At 43.0% G+C, this 19,778-nt stretch overlaps 1 protein-coding gene and 1 non-coding gene across 4 annotated transcripts in view; both read right to left on the reverse strand.

The window, feature by feature from the left end:
* LOC124545307 (homeobox protein PKNOX1-like) overlaps window positions 1–19,778 on the reverse strand; it is a 723,840-nt gene that overhangs the window by 524,162 nt on the left and 179,900 nt on the right. Inside the window, exon 1 of one of the 3 annotated variants that reach the window (XM_047124208.1) lies at window positions 1,005–1,151. The exons of the other annotated variants lie outside the window; for them this stretch is intronic. The gene's annotated coding sequence lies outside the window, so the exon portion shown is untranslated. Of the gene's footprint in view, window positions 1–1,004; window positions 1,152–19,778 lie in introns of those variants that run through there. 3 annotated transcript variants of the gene reach the window in all.
* Window positions 2,063–2,137, reverse strand: Trnat-ugu. Its single transcript has one exon. It is a non-coding gene; the product is annotated as a tRNA-Thr (tRNA).

The following is a 19,778-nucleotide window of genomic DNA, read 5'->3' on the forward strand; positions in this document are numbered from 1 at the left end:
AGCGGTCACGCGGTTCCAGACTGAAGCGCCTAGAACCGCACGGCCACACCGGCCGGCGAAGAAATTAAAATCGTGATCTGCAGCAGTAAATATAGTAATGTGAAACCAACATTGGTTGTTGAGCATTTAAAAAAATCAACGCCGTCAAGCTGTTCTAAATGCCAGTTTACGATAATATTGTTTCTACGGTATTAAACACTGAATGGAGAATTCTGGTGCTTCTGTAGTCACAGGAGTTTGGTGAGATCGAGAACAGTAGGAAGTTCTCGAGTTTGGTGAGATCGAGAACAGTAGGAAGTTCTCGACGTTAGCAGACAGAGGTCCAGCTCAGTTACCGGATAATTTCTCGGACGACTTTTTCAAAATTTGTATTTCCCTCATCTGGCCTCCTTACACAGTCACTTCTTTGCAGTTTAACAATGAGATCACTTGACACAGTGACCACTCTGAGTTTTACTCCGATGTTCTCCATTCCAGCACAGCCAATAACAGTCCACATCATCGCTTCTTTAAACATGTGACACTTAAGTAGCTGGATCACTCCTAGTCACGAAAGTTTGACAAAGCACTGGCGGATTCGTATTTCGTTAACTGTAATGTTATGGTCGATTTCTTGTACGAGTGTCTTGAAAGTTCCACAGTTGGTAACTAACGTCCCCGCGCCAAAGGACGCAGCAGCTCGAAGGTGTGTCAGCTGGCGTTAACGCCGCAGCCTGAACTACCAACACCGACACGCTGACTATGAGACGGCTGATGTTTGCCGCAGATACTTCGCTAGTCGTGTTGCGCATATGCACAGTGCTCTGTCCTCTCCCCGTACCACTCGCACATCTGATCGCGGACATCTCGTGGTACGACCACAGGAGAGGTGTTTTCTTCCGATGAGGCGTGCGACGGTAAAAATTTACTAGGAAAGGAGCAGATTTTACGTGCCACCAGGCAAAGTTTGATGCGTCTGAGACGAAGAGTGACGGCAGAGGTTCTTGGAATGCCTTAAGACTCACCACGGTTTGGTACGGGAAGCCTGTGTGTAGGTGGGCAGAAGCATTCCGCAATCGAGCGAGTCTCTCGCGCCCACGCGCACCGGGCGGCGGATAACGAAGCGCGGGCTGGCGGGCTGCGAGCAGCTATCGCGGCACAGACCTGCGCGCCGCCGGGCAGCCATCCAATGAAAACCGCGGCCGCGCACACCAAACGCGGCGACGCTCGCGCCCAACTTGCTGGCCCCGCACGGCACCGGCACGCCAGGGCGGTGGTAGGAGTAGGCGCGGGAGCGGGAGTAGGAGAGCAGGAGTAGCGAGGCGGCGGGGCAGGGCGGAGCGGAGCGGCAGGGAATTTTTAATAACAGCGCCGCCAGGGTAGTGGTGGCGGCGGAGGGGAAGGGGAGGGGCGGCGGCTGCGGGCCCCGGGCTCGCGCCGGCCCGCCTCCAGCGCCGTGATTGGTGAGTCCAATATCGCGCGCGTCGCCGCCATCAGCACATTGTCCGCACGTGCGACACCGCCGCTGCGCGGCGCGGCGACACGGTACACGTGTGCCACGCGGAGCCGCCACCTGCGCTGGCCGCCCGCTAGTAAAGGACCCAAGTTAACAACAAAGTGGCAGCCCCCACAGCAGGTGGGCACGCCACTTATTTAGTTTCTCGTCATAAGGCCAAACGAACGCTGACGGATCAAGTTCAGCGTTGCCACCCTCACTATGCTCTAGAATATTCTGTCTCTACAAAATTCTGCAGGACACACTGTTAACATTCAACGAAACTAATAAAGATAAACATTTTAAAAAAATTTCTTCTAAACTAATTAACGTCTCTAGTGTGCAGGATGAAAACCACCACATTTCTTTTAACAACTAAATTTATACATCCCCATCACTTTACGCTGTGTGGCGGAGGGTGCCTTTTGCACCGTTCTAACTAAACATACGGCACATTTCTCTTCCAGTCGCGAATACTGCGCGGAAGAGCGATTGTAAACTCGAATACCTCTGAATGATAATTAATTTAAACCCTCAGCTGCCGACAGGTGTTGTTCATATACCTCGATGGGGACTGCTGAAAATGTGTGTCCCGACCGGGACTCGAACCCGGGATCTCCTGCTTACATGGCAGACGCTCTATCCATCTGAGCCACCGAGGACACAGATGAATAGCGCGACTGCAGGGACTTATCCCTTGCACGCTTCCCGTGAGACCCACATTCCCAACTGTCCACATTCTACATACGTAATGTATCTAATAGATATTTTCCCATCCACTCATTACTCGCGCGCACTAAGGTGACGATTCCCGTAAGATTTCGGGTAACCTGTGCACATTCGCACAGACGATGGTCAATGGCTGGGTAGCGTTTAACTATATATATGAAGATAGTAACTGTTCTCGAAAGAACAGATACCATTGATGACCGTGCAGCTTCTCTAGAATAAATGATAATTAACATCAATGGTATCTGTTCTTTCGAGAACAGTCACTATCTTATATATCGAATATCTCTAATTTCACCGTCATACTCTATTCGCGAGATGTTCAAAGCAAAAACAATATACTGGGTGAGTCTTCTAGAAACGTATGCCTCGAAATTTAAACAATAAATCACACCGTGATGCGTAACGCCTCTCTTGTAGCATCTGCCACTGGGATTGGTAGAACATCTTTGTGACTCTTTCGCGCTTACTAAACGTACCTCTCACGAAATGCGCTGCTCTTCTTCGATCTCGTCTATTTCCTCTATCAGTTTTATCTGGTACTGGTCCCAGACAGTTTTCTAAATTGCACATTTCGTGGGTGAACTACACTTCATCACGATTCTTCAAATGAACCTGTCCGATATCTAACCATCCTACAATTAATTTTACGTGATCGTTCCACTTTAAATAGCTTTGCATGCATATTCTTTTATACCTAACTATAAATATCCGTTAGCAACAATATGCTACGTCCTATCTGGTAGTGGCTTTAGATTTCAGTTACAAACTTGGTTTTCGATATCGTACGATAGTTTTCTGTAGGAGTATTCGACAGCGCGAATTTATATTAACTACAGCGGAAGTACAGAAATTATGAGATAAAATGTTAGTCCAAGCATGCGCCCAATATTTATTTGTAGTGAAAAACAGCTGCTTGCAGTTGATGTAAGATGTACTTCAGACGCACAGGCGTGCATGCTACTGTGTCTTATTCTATAATACAACTCCGACGTTCGTTGCCGTTAGGGAATTGGCAGGATGAAGATCTTCAGAGAGAGAATGAGATGCGCTATTAGAACCATAACAGAAATTTTCAGCCCACCCGAAAATGTGATAACAATCCATTAGGAACCTAACAAACTGCTGGAAGAAGGGCAATGCTATTATCATGCTGCTGGGTAAATTCGCAGAACCGCTACCACCACAATTATTCTACCTCAATCGTGTAACTAAGAGAGATGTACCACTCGTATTGAGGTTTAACGACGCTAATGTTTCCTTCGCTCAATACACGAATGAGATGGGAGTGGATAATTAGTAGCACACCACGTATTGTACATTGGTTTACGGAGTACTTGTGTCAACGTAGGTCACGTATAACCCAAAGCTCTTCCCGGTAATAAAATAACGCTGCGCCCCTTCTTTTCTGATAGCAGATGTAAATTACAATGCAACATATGATTAGCATTCGCGACCCTGGCGTCTGTTTGTATTGAGGCCGCAATTTGAAGCAGTCCGCCCCCGTAATACAAATAATTAAAATAATCTCGCGTATCTTTATACTTCCTGAATACGCCGACAGGTACACAGATACGAAATATGAGCAGTATTGAATCTTACGCCCTATACCACATGCATGAACGTTTCTTTTAAGCTCGGTTTGGATTCAGGAGGAGATTAGAAACAAGAGAGGCGTTTCGAGCACTGAGGCTTCTTATCACAAAGTAATTACAGAAAAACGAATCTACTTATGTTGTCTTTGTGGACCTGGAAAAGGCATCTGATAATGTTATATGGCAAAAGACTTCGGAGAACAGGTCTAAAATAGAAAAAATGCTGATGATACCCAGCTTCTAGAGAAAGAACTGGCTCTTATTACGACTTTTCAAAAAGAATGAGAAGCAAAAATTAGAATAGGTGTGAAATAAGGAAGTGTTTTCGCTCCTCTTACATTCAATCCAGGAAGCTATGGACAAAGTTCGCGAAACTACTGGAGATCAAAATTAATGACAGAAAATAGTCACTCTGCGATACGCAGATGATATTGCTGTGGTCATGGAGACGAAAGATGATCTAGAGAAGGTCCTCAGTAAAATGGAAAGGATTTGCTGTAAACATTATGGAATTTGAATAAACAAGAGAAAGACTAAAGGAATGGTACGCAGTACTGAAAAAGAATATGAACCCTACACACACACACACACACAAATCCGCATGCTGCTGCTGCTGCTGCCGATGATGATGATGATGATGATGATGCTGCATGTGAAGAACCCCATAGATGGAATTCTAACTGCAAAGTGATGCAATCATGGCATTTATTCTGTTTCAACAAATTTCTTGGGGCATATACATATCTCTTATGCACATGTAAATGACCAGAATATGGAAGAAGTAGAAGCTGTTCTGTAGATTCTGGATTTTAGTCCTACACAAGCACACGAAGAATTTTAATCAAAGATTATAAATTGTCTGGTATGTTTATTTTAAAGTGATAATGTAAGAAATACTTCGTTCGCTATTCTTCTCCGCCAGTAAGACAGCAAACATGGACAAATTTATCAATTGTGATACCAAAACTTGTGACACACTGATGTCCTACTTATCGTGAGCAGTCGTCTTAATCATCAAAGCCACTTGAACACGCCTTGCGGCACCAACTAAAATTTCCAGTGTCACTGACCTTTTCTAACTATTATTTACGGACGCCACGGCCAATGAAGTACATGACAATAGTAGTACTGGGGATGAGAGCTAATAAGCTGGTTTCTTTGGTTTAAGTGTTTACATGTATGTCTGTGGACAATTTTAAGTTTATATTTCTATTTGAACTGCGTAGATAATCTACCAGATCGGATTTCTAGTACATGATGCGCCCTGATGGCTAGTAAGAAGCAACTCTTTGCGAAGTTAATGCCGAAAAATGTGTAATGCGTCACGACAAATGTGGAATACCACGAACTGTCTCGTTTCCTTCGGTCAATATATGAATACTCAATTACTACAAAGTGGCACGAACACAAGTGTCAGTTCCTCAAACAGTCAGATGACACACCTCAACCATCTTCCTTAATGTCTTTAAATTGATTATTTTCGTTGTGATATTATCAAAAATTAATTGTTTTCGTTGTTACATTAGTTTATGCCTTCAAAGTAAATTTTACACATCTCACAGGTGCATTCACGATCACAAAACACTCCTCACACTATCATTTTGAGTTACAACATGCTGCGCGTCTATAATTTTGTTGTGGTGGACTTGTCCCCTAGGTGAAATGAATTTAATGTCTGTATTTATGTTTATGCAATTCGCTCTCCTCAAGCTTTTTAATAAAATCTTATAAATCGCTTCAACTCGTTGGCCGCGATGGCGCTCTGATACTACGCTTGCGCCTGGTCTTAATGTTCTTATGCTGAAACCGGAATTCGTAATTTGCACTCCACAGACTAATGGGCTGATTATGTTCAAGCAAGTATTGATGACACGAAAGCGAGAAGTAACAATAATATGTGGTGTTCATCCGTGATCGTTAGGAGTTTGGCATTTTAACTGCGCCATCACAAAACATATTTTCGACACTGAAATTTGTCATAAACTATCCATTACAATTTTAGAAGAACAGTGATGTCCATACCAATAACACCAGAAGAAAAAATCACATTCATTATTCTTTATTAAAACCGTCAGTGCCTCAGAAGGGAGATCAATACGCAGCAACTAATTTTTGTTTTATTATTTGTCTAATAACCATGAATATCTGACAGGTAGCTAAATAACTTTTAAACTTACCTTAAAATCATTTCTTCTGGACCACTCCTTCTATTCTATCTACATCTACATCGCACGTAAAGTACCTGGCAGATGATTCATCGAACCACTTTCACAATAACTCTCTATTATTCAACTCTCGAACAGCGCACAGAAAAAACGACCACCTATATCCTTCCATGCGAGCTCTGATTTCTCCTTATTTTATTATGATGATCGTTTCTCTCAAGGTTTGTCGGTGTCACCAAAATATTTTCGCATTCAGAAGAGAAAGTTTGTGGTTGAAATTTCGTGAGAAGATTCACCCCAACGAAAAACGCCTTTGTTTTAATGATGTCCACCCCAAATCCTGTATCATGTCCGTGACACTTTCTCCCTATTTCGCGATACTACAAAACGTGCTGCTCCTCTTTGAACTTTTTCGATGTAGTCCGTTAATGCTACCTGGTGAGGATCCCAGATCACGCAGCAGTACTTCAAAAGAGGGGTGGGGGGGGGGGGGGGGGGGGGACAAGCGTAGTGTGGGCAGTCTGTTTAGTAGACCTGTTGCTTTTTGTAAGTATTTTGCCAATAAACCGCAGTCTTTGGTTTGCCTTCCCCCACAACGTTTTCGATGTGTTCTTTCCAATTTAAATTGTTCGTCATTGTAATTCCGAGGTATTTAGTTGAATTTATTGCCTTTAGCTTTGACTGATTCATCGTGTAACGAAGTTTAACGGATTTCGTTTAGCACTCATTTGGATGACCTCACACTTTTCATTATTTACGGTCAATTGCCAAGTTTCAAACCACACAGATATCGTTTCTAAATCGTTTTGCAATTATTTCGATCTTTTGATCAATATACTAGACGATAAACGATAGTGTCCCGCAAACAACTTAAGGCGGCTGCTCAGACTGTCTCCTAAATCGTTTATATAGGTAAGGCACAGCAGACTGCCTATAACACTACCCTGGGGACCGCCAGAAATCATTTATGTTTTACTCGATGACTTTCCGTCAATTACTACGAACTGTGACGTCTCTGACAAAAATCACGAGTCCAGTAACGTAATTGAGATGTTATTCCAACAGCACACAATTTCACAGCAGATCGGTTGTGTGGTAAAGAGACAAAAAAATTACATTCCGTAGTTTCAGTGAAGCAGTTCAGTTTTTTATTTATAAGGTTAAAGTGTCAAAGCCTTTTGGGAATCTAGAAATACGAAATCAGTTTGAAATCCTTTGTCAGCAGCACTCAACACTTTGTGTGAGTGAAGAGCTAGTTGTGATTCAGAGGAACAATGTTTTCTAAATCCGTGTTGAGTGTGTTTTAATGCCGCGCGGTTAGAGGCGACATGTCATGGATCGCGCGACCCCTCCCGCCATAGATTCGAGTCCTCCCTCGGGCATGGGTGTGTGTGTGTTGTTCGTAGCGTATATTAGGTTAAGCAGTGTGTAAGTCTAGGGACCGATGACCTCAGCAGTTTGGTCCTTAGGAATTCACATACATTTGAACATTTTTTTGTGTCAATAGACCGTTCTCTTCCAGGTAATCCATAATGTTCGAACACAGTGTATGTTCCAAAATCCTGCTGCATATCGACGATGTTCATATGGGCCTGTAACTTAGTGGATTACCTTTCTTGAATATTGGTGTGACCTGGCCAACTTTCCAGTCTTTGGGTACGGATCTTTCGTCGAGCGAGCAACTGTTTATGATTGTTGATTATGTAGCTGTTGCATCAGAATACTCTGAAAGGAACCTAATTGGTATAGTCTGGACCGGAAGATTTGCTTTTATTAAGCGTTTTAAGTTGCTTCACTACCCCAAGGATATTTGCTTCTAAGTTACTCATGTTTGCAGACATTTTTATTTAAAAACTGGTAGCTTGGAAAAACCTCACCTTAATTTTAAGTGTGGCTGCATGAGCAGGACTAGAAAAATAATATGTCCATAGAGTTATATCGCGCAAACTGAGTCTTGCCACATCGTTTCGATATATGAATCTTTCGGATAATCTACAACAAGTAACTAACTAACCAACCATATTTTAATACAACATGATCTGTTCTATTCTTGATACGTTCCTCAAGTTACAACTACCTGTCATAATTCCACATCCACATCTATACTCCTCAAGCCACCTTACGGTGTGTGGCAGCGTGCACTTTGCATAACATTGTCACTTACTCTTTTCCTGTTTCACTCGCGCATAGTTCGCGGGAAGAACGATTGCTGTGGTTCGAAACACACTAATTTTATGTTCATGGTCTTTTCTTGCTTGACTCTTCTAGGCACCAAAGCCATCGGAATTTTAACGTTAGGCCATACCATGATGCAGAACGCCTCTCCTGCAATGTCTGCCATTGGAGTGTGATGCTTTCGCGCTAACTAACTGAACCTTTAACGAAACGCGCTGCTCTTCTTTGGATCTTTTCTATTTCCCTCATCAATCTTATCCGGTGCGGATCCCAAATTGACGAGCGTTAGTCAAGCATTGGTCGAACGAGTGTTTTGTAATCTACCGCCTTTGTGAGAGAACTACATTTCCTGAGGATTCTTCTAATAACGCTCAGTCTGGCAACTGTCATCACGATTAATTTTAAGTGGTCGTTCGCCTTCAAATCGCTCCACAGGCATATTCTTAAGTATTTTATGGGAGTAACTGTTTCCAGTGATTGTTCTGCAATCGTTTAATCATTCAATAAAGGTTCTTTCTGACTGTGTATTCTCAATATTTCCTACCGAAATCACTGAAACCGATTTTGCAAAATCTTCTACAGAACACTTCCGCAAAATGGGGAAGTCAAATCCAGTTGTTACAATCTGTCGATGCATATTGCGTACTGTCAAACATCTATAACGTAGTTCGTTTGTCAATTGTACGTTAATTCATCAAAATACTGAATCATGTTAACGTCCTACATTTCCCAACGTAATAAGCATTACACTGCGTACATGTAAATAAATATAAATTGATGGCACCACTAATTTTGCACCGAACGTCATTCATGTCGTGTGTGATACACAAACAGGGATCAAATCACGAAGCGAAGATTCTACTGGATGGAGGTCGAAGAACAGCTGGCAGTTTTCAGTAATTACGTAAGTTACCTCTATTAATGTAAACGAAATAGTAGTACGTCAGATATAAAGCTGCTGCTGGCACGACAAAGTAGGATGCAAGTATAATTATAAGGAAACACAGGAAGATCGCCATGTTTAGCACTTGCAGATATTAACAACGCTCTACCGTACCAGTGAGATTATGCATTCATGCCAAAATTACGAGATTAGTCGTGCACGTTGTAATAATGATTTAAATAATAGTAGCTATCGAGCACCTGTAACGCAAAAATAGACCACAATCGTAATATTGCCACTGTTCACTACTTTTAGCCATAAGGGATTATTGCTGATATCCACATCCGTGCTCGCATTTATCAGCAAAGTCAACATATCTGTGGAGACTGGACGATACATTCGCATTCTCACTGAGCTTTAAATCCATAAAGTAGAGTCTTAGAATGTATTCTGAACTCAAATGTAATAAAGTATCCCTAACAGGTTACCCCCTCCATATCAACCAGCGTGGATTCCGAAAACAACGAGGCCTCGATCATGTGAAACCCAACTTGCACTTTTCTCACATGTCATCTTGAAAGCAGTGGATCAAGGTAGTCGAGTAGATGCAATGCTTCTTGACTTTGGAAAGGCATTTGACGCAATACCAAGCATAAGGCTTTTTATCGAAGTACGATCGTATGGAGTATTACGCGAAATATGTATCTGGATTGAGAATTTCTTGGTGGGGAAGTGTATTGGGATCCTTGCTGTTTATGCTGTAATATTAATGATCATGCAGACAACGTTATAGCACCCTCACATTGTTCACTAATGACGCAGTTATCTGCAATGAAACACTGTCTGAAGAAAGCTGTACAAATATTCAGTCGATCCTAATAAGACTTCCAAGTGGTACAAAGATGGCAACTTGCTGTAAATGTTCAGAAATGTGAAATTGTGCACCTTACATAACTAGGAAATCAATGAGTCACACCCGGAATGTATCAATAGAATATACATGAACAGAATGGTCAAACAAGCACAAATAGCTGATACAACTGAAAGTACCCCGTGCCATGCACTTCACAGTAGCTTGCAGAGTGTGGGTCTAGAAGCAAACCTTCATCGATCTTTTGTCGTCAGTCAGAGCACAGACTACAGTACTTGCAAAAATCCGTCGAATATCACGGAGATATCTGCTATCACCTCCCTCGAGCACAAGTATTTGGTAAAATGTTTCTCAAAAACAGGGGAAGTCATTAATGATCTGATCGCTCACGTATCCGGCAATTAACTAAGAAAGTAGCGGCTGTAAGCGTCGCATCGATTGTGGACAAGGAAATTCGAGGCGCAGCAGTTGAAGTCTAGCTTCAGTAAAAACCAAGAGCGCTAATGCGAGGTATAGTAACTGTAAAATAACTGAACACGAGCCAGTAAATTCAGATCGTGTAATTAATATTTTTGTTAATTTATTGCTAACATTAATAGTGGTGTTAAACGACCCGAAAGAAGCACACACGGTTCAGTGAAATTCTCAAAGGTCATATATTCTAGATCGCTGAGTATTTCTTTTGCCGAAGTTGCCCTACAACAACGAGGGGTAGTCAAACGAAAGCGTGACAGATGGAAAAAAAGTAAAATGTTTATTTCACCATAGCTGTTAATACATTTATCAGTGCGAGTCAAGAAGGTCAGTGCCTTCATGGAAAAATGTTTGTGGTTGCCATGATTGTACCGAGGCGTGCACCACTTAGTCCGAAACATGTGGGCGGGCCCATATGTTGCCAAGGTCGTTTCGACTGCGCTGCGTAAGTTTCGCTCAGCAGCTCTTACACATCCTTCACACGGTTCCGATCTCTCCTCATGCGATTTCCATATTTTTGAAGCCCAGAATAAAGATGTTCGTGGCCGTCCATTTGCTTCGGTCGAAGACTAGCACACCTGGGTAAGATCGTGGTTCCATAGGCTACCGCAAACATTTTTCCATGAAGGCATTGACCCTCTTGTCCCACAGTGAGATAGCTGTATTAACTGTGGTGGCGATTACTTTTGAAATAATAAATAGTTTACCTACTTCTTTTCCATCTGTCTCGTATTCGTTTGATTGCCCCTTATATCACCCCTCCGAGGTCATGCGCTTTAGCGGAGTTGCCACAACTCTTCGAAATCGCCTCGCAAGAGTTTAGAGAAATGGGAAATTCACTATTTATACGAAGATCCTCTTATTATAGGCTTGTCTCCTAATCGCTTTGTTGTGCGCATCGGAAACTGACTACTCTTCCTAAACAAGAGCGCCACATAAAAGAGAGCCGCAGATTTATGCGGTGCTTGTGGTTCATCGGATAGATCAGAACTGGCTGAACTCTTGTGTTCCATCTGTCGTGGGTTTCTTGAAAAGGCATCCTAATATTATGTGAAATTTCTGGACACAGTCCTCAGTGAATTAAGAGCGTACCTATAACCACGCAGTGGAAAATTTAGGTCTTGCGAGTACGTGGTGTTTTCCCGCTGTAGACATCGCTAGAAAGAGACTTCGGACCAGGAATCAACCGGACAACACATGCAGTACGAAGTCAAACGCCCACTTCGACGTGTCGGTAACAAGATGGAGAATAACCAAAACGAAGGATGGCATCGCTTGTAGGACTAACTCCAGTTTACCCTAAACGATACATGACGAAATGGACATACACGTTCCAGTACATATAAGGAGCAAATTTTATTCCGACATTAAGAAATTATACTAATTATTTTTATTTTTTGTCCTGTTTAATTGCAGTAATGTAGCTAGTATCATTGACGAGCCAGAACATAATAACCCTGTCCAGCGCGAGATCGAAGGCCGCCTGGTAACGTTGCGGGCATGTAACACTGTAAAGAAAATAAAAAAGCGGAGTAGAGGTGAATGGAGATTCATTCTAGAAACAATAATGGCCGCTAAAGGAGAAATCCACTGACGTTGCGGCTTTAAGAAAGAGTGGATTATTATGGCCCGGCGTCTGGAAACGGACATCTCGGAAATTGCGAAGCTTTTCGGCTGTTCGCGTGCTACTGTCGTGAGCATCTATGAAGAATGTTGAAGGACGATGACGCCACGATTAGACGATAAGATGTTGGAGTCCACGCCTCATCACACAATGTACAGGTCGGAGGCTTGCCCGCTCTGTGAAGTAGGATAGACGCTGATCTGTTGTAAATCTGAAACTGAGTACACTGCTGGGTGAAGTAAAAGTTTTCGAAGTACATCGTTCGGCAGACACTGTTGTACGTGTGGCTCTGCAGCAAACGTGCCCTACGTGATCACCCGTTGAGGCAACAGCATCATCGACTAAGAGTGCCGTAAGTATTGGATCACTGTTATTGGACCGTGGATCAATAGGCACCTTTCGCCTGGTAGGACAGCCAAGTTTCTTGTTACACGAGATATAGTCATGTCCGGATGTGGTGCCATCCACGGCAACGGCTGCTCGAGAAATGCCTCACGCCACGAATGAAGGCCGGTGTGGAAAATACTGCACCATGGGAGACATTCACCTCACGTTTAATGTCTTTCCCGACAGCGACAGCATCTTCCTGGAGGATAACTGTCCAAGTCACAAACCTCAATCGTACTACAGTGGCTTGATTAACATGACAGTGAACTCACATTGATCCAATATTTGTTTAGTCGACCTGTATTAACATGGACAATAAAACATCAGTATTCCAGCAGCGACTAACTAGCGCTGCATGGTGGTAGTGGTATGCGCGGGCTTGGGCGGCACGCGAGTCGCTACATTACTGGTTATTTTGTCTATTTTACTGTACCTTTTAATACGTATCAATAAAACGAATCGCCGTGAAAAATTACTGAGTGAACTTCAAAATAATTCTTCATTGAGAAAATTTTCAAGTCTTTATACGTTTTTATAGCAGTCGCTCCTTCCATAACCCATCGATCAGCAATGTGCACAGAGGTAACTAATTCCTACTATTAAAATTGCATTCTGCTACGCTTCTAGCAGTGTTTTGCACAATACAGCTCTTGATACGGCAATGTTTCACGAGGGCCTCTCATCTAACATTACCTTCTTCTTCTTCTTCTTCTTCTTCTTCTTCTTCTTCAAGGAGTAGACGACTGTTCTTTATTTTCGTCGCTTCTATAATGTTTTAAAAATATTCAGTTTTATCGGCATATCATTATTTTTAAACCTGTCGGCTCTCGTGCAATTTTTCACGTATCTCAGTACTCTCATTTCTGATGCCTGTATCTTACCAAGATATTTAGTACCCGATACGCAAGAATCAGAGCCATAGAGAAAAACTGGCACCGTGATCACTTTATGCAATTTCATTCGTGTTTTCGTAGATAATGTTCTTCGGATTGTACCACATACGGTAGGGTACTTACTGAATTTGTGAACTATATCATGGCCAATTCCGTAAGTTACGTGACAGCCAAGGTGTTGCAACTGAGACACTTGTTCAACACATCTATTATCTAGAGTTACTTTTACCTATAGTGGCATCTAGTGCTGCGTTTTGCAACTGGACAAGTTAACCTGTTAAGAAGAATCCGCTCTATGTCGGGAACTCCTGTAGCTGTGTTTGGGTGCCTCTAGGTATATCACCGGATCCATTTACAGCGTGCGTTTTAGCGAGGCAACCTCTGCAGTGAGCGGAAATTCGTTGTTTCTTGTCATTTAAAGTGATCAAAGAATTTTGCCGTCAGATACAGTGTACTCTGGTGTATCATTTCAGTGAAAATAGGGAAGGGCAGTGAGTCCTCTCGCACTATACATTCCTAACTTTAGTGTGCAGACGCAGGAAAAAGAGGCCTGCAAATGAACAGTTGCGTACAGCATTCTTTGACGTATTATTTTAATTTCTGGACTTGCTGTGAGCGTCCACTCCCTATTCATATTATCTATGTAAATACTCGTATTTTAAAAAAATGTAGGGGATAATTTATAGGGTTGACATGTTCCGTGACTGATGCAGATGCCTATTATTTGCGTACCATGATAAAATCCTTTTATGACATCAACAAAATACGAAGGATCTTCTTGTGCCACCGATACTTGCCTCACACAGTCAAAGAAAAACTAAGTTCTCCTACAATTTCAAAAGAACAATTTCAAATATTTACAGAAAATTGCGAAAAAAATATAAAAAATAAAAACATCGGCAATCGATACTGCCATTTCGATATCGATATTGGGAAATAATATGTCGCCGATATTTATCGATACTTTTCATAAAAGTATTGATACATCGATATTTCATAGACAGCCCTAGTCGCAACCTCAAGTAAGGGTCAGCCGCTGCCAGACACAGCAGTGAGTGGAAGAGGTCTGCCTGGACGCCCTCAGTATGTTTCATTCATCAGAGTGCGGTTTTGCTCCCCGGCTCTGCAACCATTGATAAAGACGACCTTTTCGTCTTAGTCACATCCAGCAAAACAAACTGTATTAGCAGTCAGAACCTTATCGAAGTTTTTCAAATAACTTCCGGGATTTCAGCCAGGTAACACTTTCAGCGACCGCCGATATTTCGGCGGGAGAACACACCGCCATTTTCAAGGCAAACTGCGACGAACAGGCGACGTACATGCAAATTTAAAACCTCGGTTCTCGGACTAATGCAGGAAAGATAACACAAACATTGAACACTAGTGCCACCAAAGATGACCAAGTCAGAGCTATCGATAATGAGACTACGAACTCGCAGGTGAGGTAGCGTTGACTCTGTCCACCTGTTTTTTGACAAGGGAGAGAGCCGGATTCCAAACCGAGTTTAAACAAAAACCTCTATCCCTGTTAACGAGGTTGCTCGCTAATTTAATCTTAACTGCCTCCTAAAGGCAATGTTGGACGTGCATGCCATGTCTCGGTGTTATTATACAGGGTGTTACAAAAAGGTACGGCCAAACTTTCAGGAAACATTCCTCATACACAAAAAACGAAAATATGTTATCTGGACATGTGTCCGGAAACGCTTAGTTTCCATGTTAGAGCTCATTTTATTACTTCTCTTCAAATCACATTAATCATGGAATGGAAACACACAACAACAGAACGTACGAGCGTGACTTCAAACACTTTGTTACAGGAAATGTTCAAAATGTCCTCCGTTAGCTAGGATACATGCATCCACCCTCCGTCGCATGGAATCCCTGATGCGCTGATGTAGCCCTGGAGAATGGCGTGTTTCATTACAGCCGTCCACAATACGAGCACGAAGAGTCTCTACCTTTGGTACCGGGGTTGCGTAGACAAGAGCTTTCAAATGCCCCCATAAATAAAAGTCAAGAGGGTTGAGGTCAGGAGAGCGTGGATGCCATGGAATTGGTCCGCCTCTACCAATCCATCGGTCACCGAATCAGTTGTTGAGAAGCGTACGAACACTTCGACTGAAATGTGCAGGAGCTCCATCGTACATGAACCACATGTTGTGTCGTACTTGTAAAGGCACATGTTCTAGCAGCACAGGTAGAGTATCGAGTATGAAATCATGATAATGTGCTCCATTGAGCGTAGGTGGAAGAACAAACTAAAATGAGCTCTAACATGGAAATTAAGCGTTTCCGGACACATTTCCACATAACATCTTTTCTTTATTTGTGTGTGAGGAATGTTTCCTGAAAGTTTGGCTGTACCTTTTTGTAACACCCTGTATAACATGGGGTGACCAGTATCCAAGCAGTGTTCGGCAATAGCAGATCTACTTGGCTGCTGTAATCGTGTGTGCCGTTTATGCTCAGTATATCGGTCCTCCACGGTCCTGATAGTTTGACCAGTATATGCCATGCCACAGCTACAAGGAATGCGATATACACCCGCCTTACGCAGACCAAGACCATCATTAACAGAACTCAGAAGCGCTCTAACTTTAGATGGAGGTCGGAAAACACATTTCACATAGTATTTCCGTAAAATACGACCGATCTTGTTGGAAGTGTATCCTACGAAAGGCAAAAAGGCAGTAGTCTTAGGTGTCGACTCAGAATTATCATCAATCACCTGACGTACAGTTGCTTGATGGCGCAGCGCACGTTCAATCTATCACTATAACCATTTTGACGAAACGTATCTTCAAGATGGGACAAGTCAGCTGGCAAAGTCTCAGCGTCTCAGCATCAGTCCGAGAACCGAGGTTTTAAATTTGCATGTATGTTGCCTGTCCGTTGCAGTTTGCCTTGACAATGGCGGTGTGTTCTCCCGCCGAAATATCGGCGGTCGCTGAAAGTGTTACCTGGCTGAATTTCCGGAAGTTATTTGAAAGTTGTATACGCCAGGAGAAACTCAGGTCTCTTATCGAAGTTTATAATCATCTGTACACTGGGATGAAAGGTTCATTCTGTATTATATCATGCGATAAAATTCATATGTTCAGCAGCATTAACGTAGACATTTCTGTGGACATGGATTGATTCCCCATTAAGTATTTCAGACTGTTCAAGTTATTTATATCTTCTCCAGAAGCAAATCTAGGCTTGCCAGGACCCACTACAGTGCCATCTCGGGTGGCTCAAATGTTTTTTCGCCCGGCATTACAGTTTTTGTAATCAATGAATGCGAGGTGTGATACAAGGTGAAATCGTCGTCTTCTTTCAATCAGTATTTTCAATTAAAATACGTTGTCTACGTATGATCGACTGTTCATTAACGCAGCTTGTTCTTTAAGTAACAGTAAAATATATTTTATAACTTGGATATGGAGAAGTGTAAATCACGCTGTAGCATTTCTCCAAGACGAAGCCTAAGTGGTGGTATAAAAAGAATGGGCGCAACGGATGAACAGTTCAGCATGGCTTCCATTGTTCATTTTCCACATCGGCGGCTAGCCCAAACTACTGCGAAAGAACACAGCTAATGCACAGAAAATGTGCAAGATTTTACGCGTTGCACAATGGCAAATGAGCCCTCGCACTCGCTAACTACAGCCTGGGAGCCGTGTCAAGGACTACCAGCTCTCTCTGCAGCTGTAGGTTCGCAACCGCTCACAAATCACGACAGACGGAATCGCCATCAAAACTGCCAAAGAAAATTTATGAGTTTACTGTGACCAGTCTATAGTCCCTTGTAATCTGCGTGAATATATCGAATTTTTTTGAACGCGAGTTGCTGGCAGTCGTTTCAACAAATTTCACGAAACCTACACAGATTTTTTTGCGATTCTCATTTGCAATTGATTTCAGTTCTATAGTAAGCCCCAAGAAATCGTGAGTCCAAGAGAGATAAAGGGAGGGAGATATAAAGAGCAGGTGGGGGCTGTTCTTACGCTCTTGACTGGAGAGTGTGTATATAGCGATACTGCGTTCAACGTAATGTCTGTAAAGTTCGCATCAGATGAAGAGTGATCGGATGACAATCCCAATTGAAAGGATCAACCGATATTAAAATATGAGTCATGAAATGTTGAAGATGAAACTACCTGACTTACGCGATATGGCCTACATCAATGTTATATACTCCAAAAGCAAACTCTGCTCCATTCGCAAGGAACGCAAACTACACTCTCTCAACTTATTCCCTACATAATGTAGGCGAAGGAGGTAGTAGAATTTTTTTCAGTTTATCTCAATTGCGGACTGTCACAAATTTACAAAAAAAGAATTCGAAATTTATTCGCTGCGTATCACGAGCGGGCACCTTAAGCACTTCGCCGTGGACGCTCCTCGAACCGACCCGAAGCTGCACATGTCACACTTTATACATACGTACCATACATTTATTCATCACCTATTGCTCGCCAACATTATTAATTGTATTCTCTCACCGGGAGAATGAGACTACGAAGAATCGAGAGCACTGTTTTTTATCGTCGTATACGCGTCTTGTCTTGCAAAACACTCAGGTGACAAAAGTCATTGGATACCTCCTAACATTGTGTCGGGCCCCCTTTCGACCAGCGTGGTGCAACAACTCGTCGTGGCATGGACTCAACAAGTATGCTGCCTCTATAGCGGTCCATAGCTGCGAAAGTGTTGTCGGTGCACGATTTTGTGCACGAACTGACATGTCGATTATGTTCAGTAAATGTTCGATGGGATTCAGGCCGTGCGATCTGGGTGGCCATATCATTCGCTCAAATTGTCCAGTATGTTCTTCAAACCAATCGTGAACAATTGTGGCCCGGTGGCATGGCGCATTGTCGCCCATAAAAATTCCATAGTTGTTTGGGAACATGCAATCCATGAAATGAATGGCTACAAATGGTATTAAGTAACCGGTCCGCCCCCGGTAGCTGAGTGGTCAGCGCGACGGACTGTCAATCCTAAGGGCCTGGGTACGATTCCCGGCTGGGTCGGAGATTTTCTCCGTTCAGGGACTGGGTGTTGTGTTGTCCTAATCATCATCATTTCATCCCCATCTACGCGCAAGTCGCCGAAGTGGCGTCAAATCGAAAGACTTGCACCAGGCGAGCGGTCTACCCTCATCACACGCCATTATTATTATTATTATTATTATCATTATATTAAGTAGCCGAACATCCATTTCCAGACAATGATCGGTTGTGTTGGACCTGAGGACCCAGCCCATTCCATGTAAATAGAAGCAACACGATTATGTAGCCACCATCAGCTTGCACAGTGCCCTGTTGAAGCCGTTGATCCATAGCTCAGCGAGTAGTGCGCCATACACGAAACCTACCATCAGCTCTTACCAACTGGAACTGCGATTCATCTGACTACGTCACAGTTTTCCAGTCGCCTAGGGTCCAACAGATACGGTCACGAGCCCACGAGAGGCGCTGCAGGCGATGTCGTGCTGTTAGCAAAAGCATTCGCGTCGGTCGTCTGCTGCCATAGCCCATTAACGCCAAATTTCGCCGCACTGTCCTAACGGATACCTTCTTCGTACATTCCACACTGATTTCTGTGGTTATTTCACGCAATGTTGCTTGTCTGTTAACACTGTCAACTCTATGCCAACGCCGCTGCTATCGGTCGTTAAGTGAAGATCGGGACCACTGCGTCGTCGGCAGTGAGAGATAATGCCTGAAATTTGGTATTCTCGGCACGCTGTTGACACTGTGGATATCGGAATATTGAATTCCCAAACGATCTCCGAAAGGGGATGTCCTATGCGTTTAGCTCCAACTACCATTCCGCGTTCAAAGTCTGTTACTTCCCGTCATGCGGCCATAATCAGTCGGATACGTTTTCACATGAATCAGCGGAGTACAAATGTCAGCTCCGCCAATGCACAGCCCGTTTATACCTCGTGTACACGATACTACTGCCATATGCGTAAAAGAAAAGAAATTACTGACGATCGACAGCTGTACGAAGTAATTCGATATTTATTCACTGACTGCCAATTCTTTGACATGAACTGCGTTAGGTATGTTCTTAACAGATAGTACATCTACATCTAACCTTTGTCTAATTTTTACACGAAATCTCGTAAAACTTTCTAAATAAAACGAACTTTTTAACGTGCTACATCTTTATTTTTCATGCCAACATATTTGCAGCCCTCTGTATCTAGAGGCTCCATATTTTAGAGAGTGACATGGCGATGTGTAACGTAATTATGTCGGTGCATCAGAAACAGCGTACTGGAATCGAGTAACGAATACGAAGTTTTCGTCCCCACGTTTAGCATTTTCTCCTTGTGCAGGACACTGCCCGACCACACACAAGCGTTGCGACATCTGCAACAATCCGACGTCTTGTGTTCACTGTTATCGACCATCCTACATCCGACTTGGCCACATCAGATTTTCACCTGTTTGGAAATTTAAAAAAAAAACACCTTTGCAGACTTGACGCTGCAAGCAGAGGTGAG

The sequence above is a fragment of the Schistocerca americana genome, chromosome 8 (genome assembly GCF_021461395.2).
Source record: "Schistocerca americana isolate TAMUIC-IGC-003095 chromosome 8, iqSchAmer2.1, whole genome shotgun sequence".
Classification (NCBI taxonomy): domain Eukaryota; kingdom Metazoa; phylum Arthropoda; class Insecta; order Orthoptera; family Acrididae; genus Schistocerca; species Schistocerca americana.